The 14936-nt window shown below is 42.0% G+C and overlaps 1 protein-coding gene across 1 annotated transcript in view; it reads right to left on the bottom strand.

Moving 5' to 3' along the window:
* EPS8 (EGFR pathway substrate 8, signaling adaptor) overlaps window positions 1-14468 on the bottom strand; it is a 130020-nt gene extending 115552 nt beyond the window's left edge. Inside the window, 1 exon segment of the mRNA XM_066319538.1 lies at window positions 14407-14468. The gene's annotated coding sequence lies outside the window, so the exon portion shown is untranslated.
* Between the last annotated feature and the right edge of the window lie 468 nt (window positions 14469-14936).

Raw genomic sequence — 14936 nt, 5'->3', positions numbered from 1 at the left:
AGTTGAACTCTATTTAAGAAAAAAGAAAAAAGCTTAATCGAGATTCATTTATAACTAAGCTGTTTCAATTCTATTTATGAATTTCAGAGTGTATGAGTTTCAGTGTTCTATTGTTCTCTACAGGTTGCAGAAATGTTAACCAGTGACACAACAATGTGACAGATCAGAATCAAGGTACATCTACAACTTGCTGAGAAAAGGGAAGATTCGAAAAAAAAAAAAACAAAAAACAAAAAACAAACGAAAATCACACTTTGTCAGGTCAGTTTTACAGTTTATGAAATGCCAGTTGTACATTTTAGCACACCACTAGTCTCAAGTGGTGAAGACACTGTCAATGAAAGATTCCTATCACAAGCAAGCTTTGGGCTTGTGTTTAGGCATGGGAGGGGAAGAAGAGGTAGGGGAAAATAATCTCTGCACTGGGAATATATTTAGATATAATAAAGTGAGGGGAAAAAAAAAAGAAATTACAATATACAGGATCACCCACTACAGACTTGTAAAACAAACAGCATCAGTGGTGTGTTGAGGGCCAGTTACAGCTCAGGGACTCCTTTTGTGTTTCTGCTCTTTTGGCTCACAGCCCTTTCAGATGAAAAAAGTGACAATGTGTCAGCAGCACTCTCTGTGTGTGCTGAAGGCTTCAGGTTCTTTAAAGATATGTGGAGGGTCATGGCCTTCATTCCCCAGGTCTGTATTTTTAAGAATCATTTGGCATCCCTTCCGTGTATGTGTGGGCTCTCAGGAGCTGCTAGAGAACCTTGGCTTTGAGTCAAACTTTGCACCTGGCCTTTTAAAAGGCTATTTTCTCAAGTGCTCATTCCCCTGCCCCAAAAGGAGGATTCCTAACTTTGGTTCCTCTTCAAGAAAATGTAGTGTCTTCCACAGTATAATCTTCAGCTAAAGCATTGTATCCTCCCATTAGACTTTGACCTTAAAGCACAGCATTCTCTTGAACCATCAAAAAATGCCACAACCTGCTTTCAGCAACCTGTAGGCAAAGCTCCCAAAGCCTCTCTGGGAGCCTCTCACCCCTCACTGTCCAAGCTCTCCTCACTACAGTCACCTCTTCCTTTCCTCATGGGAACATTTAAATTCGACTGCTGGTGCCTCATGTTTCGTCCCCTGCAGATGAACCAGCATATCCATTTCCAGCACTAATAAGTTTCAATGAGTAGTGACAGCTTCCAGTCATGCAGAAACATAGGCAGACTCAGATGTCATTCTCAAAATGGTAACCGATTTTTTTTGAGAGGGAGCATCACAGTCAAATTGCCAAAAGTGACCTCTGCTTTTAAATGGCTCACTAAAATCCAGACCAAAACAACAGTCCTGATAGCACAAAAATTATTAGAAAAAAAAACCAAACAAGCCCACCATATTTAATGTATTAACTACCATGGTGGAATCCTCAAGAAAATGAAGCAATTTTTGTTTCAAAGAAAAGTACTTATCTTTGTGAGAAAAGACAACTTGTTATTAATTCAAGATAAAAATCACAAGACTGGAGGTGAGCCAGTTTATTGTTTTCACAAGACTTAGCAGACTGAACCAAGATAAAAGAAGAATCCCAGGGCTTTGCAAAAGAGGGATAAAAGCTACAAGCTCTGGTTTCCTGAGTAGCAGCACTGATATTCCCCATCCCAGACCTCTGTTTGGTACCACTTCCTTAGGCTCACCAGGTATCATCACTGGGGATTGAATTATCAGGGATTTTTGGGGTAGTTTCAGCTTTCACTGTCTAGTACCTGGCAATGAGGTCTGCAGTCAGCACAAAAGATCTCAAGACTGTAAAAAATACATGAAAACAAGCCCTCCATCCATACAGTGGATGCCATGAAAAACACAGGGGTCATAAGGAAGAAATCAGGAGAGGTTAATTTCATTTTCCATTTAGCTCTTAGCCTTCACAGGGGTAAATCTAGCTAGAAGAATTGAGTAAAAACAAACCAAAGAGCCTCATGGCCAGGAGCCCTGGGATAGCTCTCAATAGTCAAATCCTGAAGATTTTAATGGAGATTAAGTGAGTCTTCCACAACACCATCCTGCTCATTTCCCAGTCAACAGCCGCCATTTCTCCATCTCCACTGCACTTAGCACTGCTGATACACCTACCTCTACAATCCCAGTACTCAGTTGTGTGACAGCTCCTTCAACAGTCTTGCAAGTGACAGGAAATCGTGACAGATTTCAATAAAGAGGAGCCCAGGCAAGTTTACTGTGAGCTTGCTTAGCTTTGTTTAAGACAATACCAAGTAGTAAAACTGAGGATGAGCTGTCGGATTTAATTAATTAGAAATCCCAAATAGCCAACCCTGCACACGAGAGATCTCAACTATATGTAAAATTAATAGCCCTAAAAGAAAGATGTAAGTCCTCAGGTTTACTTCACTGAGGTGCAGGAAGCATCCAAAAAATGTTATCCATCATTAAACACCCACATCAATTCTGAATTTCCCCCTCTCATCTGAAACCTGCAAACAGAGTAAAATCAGAATCAGCCTAGATCAAACAGTGTCTTGCAGCCCTTTCTGCCTCTCTTCACTGTACAGTCTAAACACAGTAGCATTTTGAGATTCCTTTGTAGTACTACCCCAGTGACATAGCAATGAGATAACGTAATTCCTGAGGACTGCAGTAGAACATTAAGGAACATAGAGACAAAAGAAACTATTAAGTTGGTTAAGATCCTCTCTCCCCTTTTTTTAAAAAAAAGTCCTCTCATCCCAGATAAACAGAGGATTTTTCTTAGTTTATTTGCTTTTATGTCTGGAGTTAAGACATTGCCCAGCAGAGTTTTCATGAAAACATAATGCCTGTTTAAAATAGCACACACTTCAAATAAAAGATGTGTCTCACAGTAAGATGAGGGCAGAAAAAAGTAACAAGAATGGTGACAAATTCTTTTAAATTGTTCCCAAATTATCCATATTTCCTTTAACAAAACAAGTACATGAATTATCTTGGGGTTTGCTTTGTTTTTTTGTCCTGGGTATTTTTTTTTAATTTGAGATTTTTGAGCCTCAATCTCAAAATCATTAAACAGGTAGACCAATTTGTTCTATTAATATCAGTGGAACAAACTACTCAAAGATCAAGGATCTGATGCTGCAGAAACCCTCCCACTCACAGCTGAACAGCTCATGAACACCACTTCCAATCTCTATCCCTGGGCTGAAAAATGGCTTCCAACTCGTAAAGGTAAATTTTAGGCAATTGTTGGTTAGTTTCCCTGCTTTTTCTTCCTGTCAGAGCAACAATTGAGTGCATTTCTAGGAGCTCTAGGCGGAAGGTGTGTCCAGAGTAGAAAGTGCCCACTTGGATCAAGAATACTAATCACATATGGTTTCTAATCAGTGAGTGCAGTATCACCATCCCAATGACTATTTAAAAACAAAACAAAACAAAACAAAAAACAAACTGCACAACAGAAATGACCCCAAGCTCCAGATATGCATCATTTTTAAGGTCAGTTGGTCCCTGAAGGCATATGTCTATTACAGGGCAAGAACAGGGGAATAACTGGAAGTCTCTGTTATTTTATGTCATCGTGGCAAGAACATTGCCTCAAAACATTTCCTCATTACTGGAAGCAAGAGTCCCATGCAGGGAAAGCATAAAGAGCAAGGTCATCTATAAAATTACCACATACTTTTCTTTACATCCTCAAGAAGCCATTACACTAAAACTCTACAAGGAAGGTTTGAAAACCAAGGAGGACTTACATCACTTGTGACACATTCCCACAGAAACTCAATTTTGGGACATAATTTACTAAATTGCCCGTAGTGACATCTGTAAATCTTGTTTGATAGAAGCCATGAGGAAGACGTGACAATATCGGAAAAAAAAAGTTACTGCTGGCATTACTGGAAATACTAGCACAGCATGCATCTGGACGCCCCAGAGTCTTTACAGCACTAGTTCTGTGCTCTAGGAGGCACAAAGGCCACAAATCTCCCAAAAATCAAAGTGAACCTACACAAGAACCTCCCTGAAACTCCCATGGAGTCCCCACACAGGGTAACACAGCCTTTAACTCTTAAAAACTGCCATGTAAACAAGTGCCTCAGTCTGCCACATGAGCAAAAAAAATGATTACATAGACAAGCACACAGTAGTTCAGAGAGTGATGGGAGTTTACACAATTTATCCAGTGAACCATGAAGGATGGAGGTAGAGACTCCAAGATCACCTGCTTTTAGTCTATGAAGCTTTCAGGGAAAAGGTGTGTATCTAGAGGAAGGAACCTGGATTGCATCTGTTATGGGCCTGTATATATATATATATATATATATATATATATATATATATATATATATATATATATATATATATACACACAAAAACAACAGCATCTAGAGGGTTGCACCACGTTCTGGCCTTCACATGATTTACAGACAAAGAACCACTAAAAATTCAGTAATGTACTTAATGAAAAATGCCAGTGTTTGCCAGGGGCAGGTAGTTTAAATTACTGTGTCTATCTTGCTCTGAGAGGAAAGCCAAGAAAACTTGATTAATATTTTTCTACTAGAAATAGAAGGGCAGAAAGTCTCCTCCTTCGTACACTCTGGAGGTCAAACTAGATGATGTAATGATCTCCTGTGGTTTTAAACAGGTTTTATAGATTATCTGACTTAAAAATAGACATAATGTTTAAATAATAATATTCTCCTGAAATTGAGTGTCTGGTACAACAAACCTCCAGTCACTGGCTAAGATCTGGAGGGACTACAACCATACAAAGATTTGTAATAAACTAAAGGGAAAATCCTGGGTCGATATTCCAAAATGGAATGCTATTGACTCTCTCCACCTGAAAAGCAAGTGATATATGCTATCTTCTGTACAGACTGCTTTAGCTAGGTGCAGATTTCCATAAAAGCATGCAGGATGTGTCTGCAGTGCAGAACCATACCCAGGTTTGGGACATGCCACAGCAGCAAGGACCTCCATGCTCAGCCAAGAGGCACAAAAGCCACTGTGTCCCATGCAACTGGAGCCTGGTTCTGGCTCCATGGAATTGTTCCTTGTCAGCTACATCCCCGTTTAATTTGCCACAAGCATGAAAACCCTACTCAGCAAACCTCGCCAGCTTGCATGAACTGCCTGAAAGTCCACTGAGTATCACTTAATTCCATGAGCCACTGAGTACACGAACAATGGGAATCAGATTACTTTGCTCATATGTTTTGACAACAGCAATTTCATTCTATTTATTACGATAATTCATAAAGCACCACCAAATGCAGTGCAGAATCTCTTATGAAAATAATTACAGTCTAGTAATGCAGGATCACGTTGGAGCACACCATTAAATCCTTGACAGTTAGGGAACAAGCCAAAGACTTTGTGCAAATGAAGGATTAGCAAAGTCTCGACACAGACATTTCCTTGCACTTAAAATGTGCAAGGAGCAGACCTTATTAAATCAGCATCTCATGTGATGCCTTAAAACTATAGCCCCCAAGGCAGATTTTTTTTGTACTTCAAAAGATAGTTATCATGCTACTCTATGTTACAGTCTGGAATAAGAAAAAAATAAATTCCTATATAATTGTTCTACCACTGTATAGAGGGAGCATAAAATAGCGGCTCTTTCCCACAGCTGTCAAAAATCCCCAGACTCTTATTCACAGTGAGGTGTCACCAGTCTTACATAAAGAGAGAACAGCTCTAATACAATGCTACGACTTGTCTTCCACTTGGCTACTGAAAATATTTTGAGCAGTAACCTTTTCTGAACCTACCATTCAGCATTGGGGTTGTCTCCATATGTGCCTCAGGGCTATATTGCCTGCCTCTGTGTATTTAAAGTGCTTCTATTTCTATGCAGAACAACTTTGTGGTTGCACATTTTATAGTAGTTTTTAAAGTAAGATTTGCCTAAAACTGGGAAGAAAAAAATAAAGGGCTGGGGACTTTTCTCAATATTTAATAATGTTCAAAGCAGTCTGAAAATTTGCTTACCTATAATCATAAAGGACTAAGTTCCCTGTTTTGCATCCTTCTCTGTTTTCAAAGTCCTTGCAGTACAGCCACTATGAAATCATGACACCCACAATCCAGATTTCTGTGATCTCTCTAAGGCCTTAACTAACCCAGGGCTTCATAAGAAAACTGATCCAGAAGCTGCTAAGAAACATCCCTTACAACTGAAACCAGCATTTTGCGAAATATTAAAATATGATTAGAGACAGATTACTTTCTACAGGTAGTCTGACAGCTCAGCTTAATAAATTAGAACCCCCTAAAGCCCACCAGAAATATCTACCAGTGTTCAAACCCAGATCTCATAACAAACAATTAAGAATGCTGAAAGAACTCAGAGATGATGTTGCATTCTTCTAAATTTTTCCATCTTATCTCAAACGTTTACAGTAAAAAGAACAGAGATGTTTTCTTCAAACCACAATTTTTATCAGTCCTCTCCAACATGCAAGCAGCACAATATTCTTCTTTTAATATGGCAAACTAACCCCCTCTGAACCCCAGGAGATGTTTCCAAAATCATTGTTCCCCCTCACTGCTCCTTTGTTATTACTTTATTTTTTCCATACTCCTGTTACTTCAGGAGAAATAACTTAGAGATATTATCATCAATTTACCAAAACAGAATTCCCCTGAATTCATTTTCTTTTAAATTAGACTTTTACAATTAAATTATACACTAGAGCTTAATCTAAAAATTTTCAACCTGGCTGAAGCTGACTGGCTTACTAAACCTACAGTTTAATTCTTCCCCCTCTCTCATTTTGCTAACTAGAAGGAAAATGAATCTACCTTCAAGCCTGTTGGAATCAATCTTCTTTTCTCCTTCTCACAATTTATAAGCCAGAGGCTTAAAAAGTGTTCATATCCGCTTTTAACAAGCTGGTTATGTGAGATAAGCACAAGAGCATTAATAAAAATAGCTCAGCTTTAAGTCATGAACATTTTATAAAAGTAGACCTTAAAAAATAATAAATGGTAAAGGCTAATTGTGATTTATACCATGTTACTTTTCCTATACTACCATTTATCAACCATCTCTAAAAGATCCTTCTTTTATATGCCAGAATCATCAATGCAAATGCTGCCAGCTCATTCCTAACCAGGGAGACACTGAACAGCACAGACAACCCCCAGTTAGTCCTGGGACCTCTAAACACTGCCATACTGCAGAAGAAGGTTTATTCTTTTCCAGTTATGGACTTTTATTTTTTTATTACCATTATTTAATTTTATTTTAAGTCCTTCACAAAGATTTCAGGTGTCCCACACACTGTATTTCAGTATTGTCTACACCATCACTTTGCCATCATCCTCAATGTCTCCCGAGTTCACAAAAACTCTGTTTAGGCAATGGCAATACAACCACTGGCACTGAAACTTTTATTACTTCAATTGCAACAAAGCAGCTGGTGGTAATAATAACACTACTTAGCATTTATATGCTGCTTTACAGCTTCAAAAGCCTGTATAAATATTTGTTAATTAAGCCTCACAAAACTCCTGAGAGACATATACGGTTTTTGTTTATAAATAGGAAAACTGAGACAGAGACAAAATAGCTGTTTCCAAAATCGAGTTTTTTAGATTATTTTTTTTAAAAGGGACTGGAGATTTCTGGACAATAACTTTCAGAGTTATAAAGGGACAGCTTAAAATACTCAAAGAGCCCAATGGGACATAAACTCTCATGCTGTAAGCATCCACCACCTCCTCCTCCAAAAAAATCAGTGCTGTCCCTGGGAAGACACAGTTCCCTGCTGTCAGCTGTCCCGAGCCACTTGCATGTGAACATTCACTTTCCTATAAAAAGTGAGAAAACCTGTAAATTCTAAGTGGAAAAGAACTTGTTCCACCACATAACAAAGACACTTCTGGAAATATCTTACATTCATATTCAGTAAGACTATTTATTGAAGAGCCTTTTTTGATGTGTATTAGACACCTCACTCACACAGGGAAAACAAATGCCTACACACACTCTAACACCTCCCAGTAAGGTCTCAAGCTCTAGAACAGTATGATGAGAGCTTAAAATTATTGCCTCGACAAAGTACACAGCATTATAGGGAAGACATGACTTAACCCACAAAGACTTGACTACCCATATAATTTCACAGGCAACGTTTCCCACTGAGAACAGTGGATCTGAAATGCTTTAGAGAAGACATTGGAATAAAGGACACAAAAGGAGAAAAAGAATTGGGGTTCGAGCATGCAAAAGCTTTACTGCAAGAAGTGCCATGAAGCTGAACACAGAGCACTATGTGCAATTAAAAAATGATGTAAAGCAAAAAGAGTAGGGAAAATAGGGGTTAAATAAAGAAACAGAAGAGAAAAAAAAATAAGTAGCAGACTAAAGTTTTATCAAGACTCAACAGTAGGATGGACAATAATATGGAAGATGGTGGAGAAACAGGACTGAGGCAAGTGGAGCAAGAAGGAAAACCTGTAGAATTCACCCAGTGGCCAGGCTGAGCAGGGACAAGTGAGACCAAAGCTGAGGCCAAGGCTCTTAAGGCTGCAGCATTTTAGCAACCATGAGAAGGGACACTATGACTGCAGTGGAGAAGCTGTGTCTGTTCCTTGGCAGAGGCAGGACATTTGTCACCCAGGGGTGACTTACCTAAGAGACACGAAGGCACAAAGTCCAGATTCCTCACGCTCTCCTGCCCTCTCCATGTGAGATAGCACCAAGAGGCTAATTACCACATAGCCCAAACAAAGTTTGCTTCTAAAACAGAAACAGATTCCACCCCCTACCTTACGGCCCACTGCCCTGGACAAGACTTTATCCCTGTATACAGGAAGAGAAGGAAACAGAAAGATGAAACATTAGACTAAGGGTTGCGAGAGCACGGGAAGAATTGCAAAGCAGTAAATAATGCTGGAAGCAGAGCAGAAAATAAATAATTCCACTTTGGAAAAGCAAGTCTGAGACAAGACTGAAGGGAAATAAGAAAACACATGTGTTTAATACACAGCCTGCCACCCAACTCTGAATGTGAAACACAGATGTATATTTTTATCTCCAGCTGAAGGCAGAACAATGCACTCACTGCCTTCCCAAGACATGTTGTGCAAAGCTGAAAATTACTTTAGGGGCACAAGTATAAATGGTTGACTTTTCCACGCCATTTTTGAAATGGCACAGAAGATCATCAAGCTAAATTTTATTGGCACACGATATCACAAACTCCTTATGATGTAACTCAATTTCCTTGCATTATCCTTGCCAGATCATTGAGTTCTCCATGTATCTGAGTGCATAAGACAATGTACGAGATAAATGTCTCACTCTTTGTACAAAGGTCTCACATTCACATGCTCTGAGTAATAGAACAGCTCATTCAAAAATATTTTTATTATGTACACTGGGATTCTCACAGGCACTGAACTCTCAAGTGAATCCCTGCATTAATCATATACCCAACACCCAGAAACCCTAAGTGTCTTTCTAATCCCTTATGGAGCAGGGGGGAAAAAAAGCTTTCTTCAGGCTAATTACTTCAAATTATATTTTACACTGGAAACAAAGAGATCTTTGTCTGAGGAAATAGAGAATACTACACCTCAGACACACTGTGGAAACAAATAAAAAGATCAGTGGCCTCGGAAGAAGGAAGAGTACATTAGAAGGAAGCGCAAAGTCCTCAGTTTTCATGAAAGGAGCATTCAGAGGGATGAATTAAGCCTTCTGAAACACCCTAGAATGAAAGAACGTGCTCATTAACCAAAGTTCACATTTCAGGTGAAACACAATTTACTAGGACCTTTACCGGAACAAAACACAGCAACATCAAAGCCTGCCTAAAGTCAAAACATTGAGGAAATTGGGATAATCTTGTATCTCACCAGGTATCTGCAAGTATTGACGAGCAAGTGAACTTCTGTGTGCTCGTGTACTTGTTTTTTTGAACACGTTTGATGCAGCTGTCCTGGAGAGGGGGTGTTAAAAATAATTTACTAATGGGTGTGGGCTTATCTAATGGACAACACCCAGGTGCTGCCAACATCTCACTTGCAGCTCCTCTTTGCACCTGAGACAATTTTTGGAGGGGGAGGAGAAGGGAGTATTGATGGGAGAAGCAGCAATCCTAGTGCCTGATTTTTTGCTTGGTCAAATCTTGAAAAATGCTTTTATATGCAGGAGCAGAAATCAAAGTAATAAATACAAATTTATCAGGAGTCACGTCTTTATTTTCCAGTTATGAACATTCCTGAGCTACAGACAATAAGAGAAACTCTTGTAGTACATTTAGTCTGAAGCATCCAGCAGCTACAGCAAACTCCAGCCCCAAGAACCAGCTCTGGCAGTTTCACAATTAACTCAACTGAATACAGTTCCCCTTCACCCATGGAAAACTTGAAAGGAATCAGGTGCTCCCTTACCAGCAGGGGTAATCTATAAAATCCATGAACTGTAACATTTTGGATTATTCAAAGACAAATCCTCTCTCTAATGCCAAACCAATGCATTCTTGAAAAGAAAACAAACAAAAACCCCCAAACAAAATAAAATCAATAACGAAACAAACAACAAAAGGACCAAAAAAACCCAAACAACTACGTTTTCTATATGAAACCTTTTTTAAGTTACTAGACATTCATAACACCTACCTTCACTCAACAGATATCGTTCTTAAAATTAACTTCTATTAAATATTCTGTTGAAATACTCAAAGTTTTCAGAGTATTCCAGGAGAATTATTAAACCATTTTTGTGTTTATACTGGATTTTTTGCTATTTTTTTTTCCTCTGTAGCTTATAGAGAACCTAACAATTTCCATGGTTGGTCAAAGTGACAACTTGAGTGAGGCTTTAAGAACAAAGGCAAGTAGAACCCCCTGTCACCACACCACAGTAATGAAGATGCCTGTCATGTATCAGAAAACTACACAATAGAAAATCCCACAGAAATGGATAACTTCATGGAAAATACTAACTATGCACCTTTGAGGCTAGAGACATCCGCTGACTTTGTCTATTCAGGATGCACAAGGTCGCTGAAGTCTATTCATCAAAAGACAAAGGTAATAAATGCAAAGAAAGTAATTTGTAATTTGCTATTTCCGTGTCAGATCTTAACCCTGTGGAGATTCACAGCATGCCTAACTTTAATTACCGAGACAGTGGCATGGAGAGGGAAGGGAAGAAAGGGCTGGAAGCCTTCAACTCGTACCAATTCAAGGCCCTGAGTTGCCTAATATTTAATAATGTTACTAAAACTGACATTGCAATTAAAGACATGTGTTAGCGATTGCAGGCTCATGGCCACAGCTCAAAATGAAACAGGCCTTAAAAAGCTAATGCTAACAATATTTCCATTTCTGATTAATTTTTTATTCCCCAGTGTCAATTACACAAAATCAGGAGGAAAAATAAAAATAAAGATGTGGAGGTTGCTTCTTCCCACGTCATCATTGTCTTTCCAAGAAGGCTGTGACTCCCCAAGTGTCAATAGCTGTAAAAAACACCTTGTCCTAACACACTGTGTCAGTGACTGCAGAGCATTGTTTTATAAACAGTTCTGAAAACGCTTTCACCACACACCCAAAGCAGTGTCACTGACTTAGGTGAAACCTTCAGTGACTTTATACCTAAATTCTCCTACAGGCACACAGGGAGAAACTGCCCGTGGTCGCTCAGGACTGCACTAACATCTGAAGTTCATGGCAAAACAAAGTGCAGATGCAGTCCATCGTCTAAGATGGAACTCAGGGGAGAAAACTGAAATTCCTAGCTATCAGAGCTAAATCAAAAGCTGTACAAAACAGAATGTCATTGTTTTGGATGAATAGATTGGTGAACGTATCAGAGTCCAGTTCTGGAGTTAAGACAAAATGGCACTAGTTACAGTCCCGTCCCCAAAAGCAGGAATTTTCTTCAGGCTTGAATAATGGAAAAACTAGAGAACTAGCACTGAAAACAAGAAAAGGGCCTCTTATATACTGAATTTTCACACTGAAAAATACACTTTGAATGGAGATACAAGGATCTGGCCATGCACGCTGTACTGTAAAGCAACACAGCTCCAAGGTGTTAAATGTCTTTTCTTTTTGGCCACCAGCCCCACCGCAGAGAGAGGAGTCTGGAGGGGTCACAGACCAAAGGGCTTCCTTTTTCTGTCTGCTATAGCCACAAGTTGTCTTTGAAAAAATCTTATGCATTGATTAGCCATTCACTGTAGGAGAAGAGATGCAGGAATTATAACCAGGAACAGAAGAGCAACAAGTGGTAGACACTGAAACCAAAGTTAGCAAGCACTTTATTCGTGCAATCTTTGTCGTCTGGATTTCAAGTCTTCTCTTATCTCCCCACAGTAACTGAAGAGTTCTTATATATTTAATCTGTTTTGACCCTTGAGGCTTCAATTATTTGACTTCAAATGTTAGATTTTAATAAGCTGTCACCCACAGGGAAAAAAATGCAGTGGTTAATGTGACTGATTCACCATTTACAGCTGGACTATGGACAGAGAAAAATCAACCACATTTCAAGAATTTAGCTGTCACCAAGTGAAAAACTCCAGTACTTTTTTCCATCTGTGCATTTCACAGCAGAAGTAAGTAACTTCAGATTAATCTTGCCCTCTCTTTTACTGCTGTGTATAACTTAGCGCCTAATCATTACTGGGTGTTGTTGCTCATGGGGCGTTACCTCCCTCCAAATAAATCTAATGGGACGCTTTGTCTCCTTCCAGACTTACAGAATCACTCAGAAACATGCACTGAGAGCCATGAGAAGGCGTAACTCAACATCCCAGCCTCCACGAGTGTGCGACAGCACAAGCCAGCTGGACAACTCAAGCCCAAGGCCACTTCCACTCACACAGCTTCCCCAGTAAAAGCAAGCAGCCACAGCCTGCTCCCGTGGAGCTTTGAGCACAGTATCTCGTTACCAGAATGCTAACAACGCTACACTCCCTGTGAACTGTGAATCAGAGGAGGGATGGGGCGTCTCCCTTACGCGTTGGAAACTCCGTAAGCTCTTTGCAGTCCCCACTTGCTGAGAGGAAACCACCAACTCACTGCAAGCCTGGCCGGGGAGAGCTTTCTTCCCCTCAGAGGGCAGCGTTTCCATGGGTATTCCAGGGAAAGGAGACTGGCCACACGGTGCTGATTAAGTATTTCCAGTTGCTAACAACAAAAATGGTCATTTTTATATTCTCCCATGTAAGCAACTTTTGTAGCTGATATATAGGCATTGCGCAATCACAAACGAGAAGAAAGACAGTCAATAGGAAGGGAGGAGGACCACATTTTTGATGATGAAGGAGAAGAGTAATTAAAATGTGATCTGTGCTGCAAAGGCATGCGACATCCATCATTTGGTTAATATTTCAGCAAGCACAATGCAGAGGAGCAATACTTTTACCTTCAGTACTTCACCTCAAGTAAACAAAGCAGACTCCACCAAAGGTCACACCACTCTGAAGGGTACAAGATTCACGAGCCGAGGCAAAGCACAATTTCTCAGTGGGAGGATTGGTTCTCCAACAACATCCTTAAGAAAAACCTGTTCCACCCTTTCTTCTACTGCCTGCTACTCCCTGGTTTGAAATTATGCTTCAGGGGAAGCTGCAACATCTCGCTTTTCTTGGATTCAGTGCAAGCCATACTGAGGTCTCGGGGGAGGCAGGAGCACCTTAAATCATTCCTCAAAATGCCACGAACCTGTTTTCCAAGGTGTGCCCAGGTCACTCGCACACTGGCAGCGCGCAAGCGAGTGCGTGTCATGGCGATGAGAGGAGCAGAAGGAGCAAAGACGCCAGGGAAAGTTACCGGAGAGAATGAAAGGGCTGAACAGCGGGGGAGATGAAAGACAGCAGGGGAGAGCACCAAACAAACGCGGACATTCAACAGGATTATCCCACCCCAAAGCTGCTCTTTGCCCGCTACCAACAACAGAGACGGGAAAGCCAGCTGAACCACTAGGGGAAAAAAAAATACCCCAGTAAGGACTGAAAGACGAGTCACCTGGTAGAAGGTGAGGCAGGAGGAGGAGGAGGAGGGCAGCGGCACGGATGGTGCCCTCCGCGGGCTCCGGCGGGGATGCCCAGCAGCGGTGCCAGCCCGGCGGGCAAGGTGCGAGCAGGTGTGGCGGTACCGCAGCGGCAGGAGAGCACAAACACACACACCTATGCACACACGGAAGGCTCCGTGGCTGTACAGCCAGGCGGGGGAAAAGCTGCAGTAGCGACCACCGTCCCCGGGGGGCCGGGGAGAGACTTCTCAGCCCCCGTCCGAGCGCAGGGCGGCGGCAGCGCCCACGGGAGCGGGGACAGGCCCGGGGCAGCGCCCCGAAATCCGCCGTGTGGCGGCTGCCCGGGCGGCTTTTGGGGTCGCGGAACGACCGGCGGCTCGACGCCAGGGGGAAATCCCATCCCGCCCCAGCAAGCCCCTTACCTTGCCCCGAGTCCTCCTCCCGGCCCGTGGCCGGCGGTGCCCGCGGGGCTCCGGGCAGGGGCTCCGCTCCGCGCCGCCAACAAAGTGCGGGAGCGGGGCGGGCAGCGGAGCAGCCGCGGCGAGCGGAGCGGAGCGGAGCCGAGCTCCCTCTGCCGGGCACCCGCCCCGCCCCGGCCCCAGCCCCAGCCCCAGCCCGCGGCCGGGGCGGGCCCGCGGAGGGGCAGCGCGGAGCTCCCGCGCCGGCGGAGCGGCCCCGCGGAGCCGCATCCCTCCTCCCGCTCCCTGCACGGCTCACGCCACGCAAAGATGCTGAGAGCAGCGCCCCGGAGCTGGGCTGAAATGTGGGAGTTTAAAGTCATCGTAAGGTTTACCAAAAACCAAACCAAAACAAAATTAAATACAAGGCCCGCACAGAACCTACCACGACTCCAAAGCAACATCCTTCCCCGAAGAAGTAGGTGTAGCTAAAACCACCTTTGGAACGACTGGTCTACCAAGAACAAAAGTCTCCCGTCTTCTCTTGAAATCCC

Source organism: Sylvia atricapilla, chromosome 5 (assembly GCF_009819655.1).
Source record: "Sylvia atricapilla isolate bSylAtr1 chromosome 5, bSylAtr1.pri, whole genome shotgun sequence".
NCBI lineage: Eukaryota > Metazoa > Chordata > Aves > Passeriformes > Sylviidae > Sylvia > Sylvia atricapilla.
The sequence above is the reverse complement of the archived record's forward strand: the minus strand, read 5'-3'. Positions and strand labels throughout refer to the sequence as shown.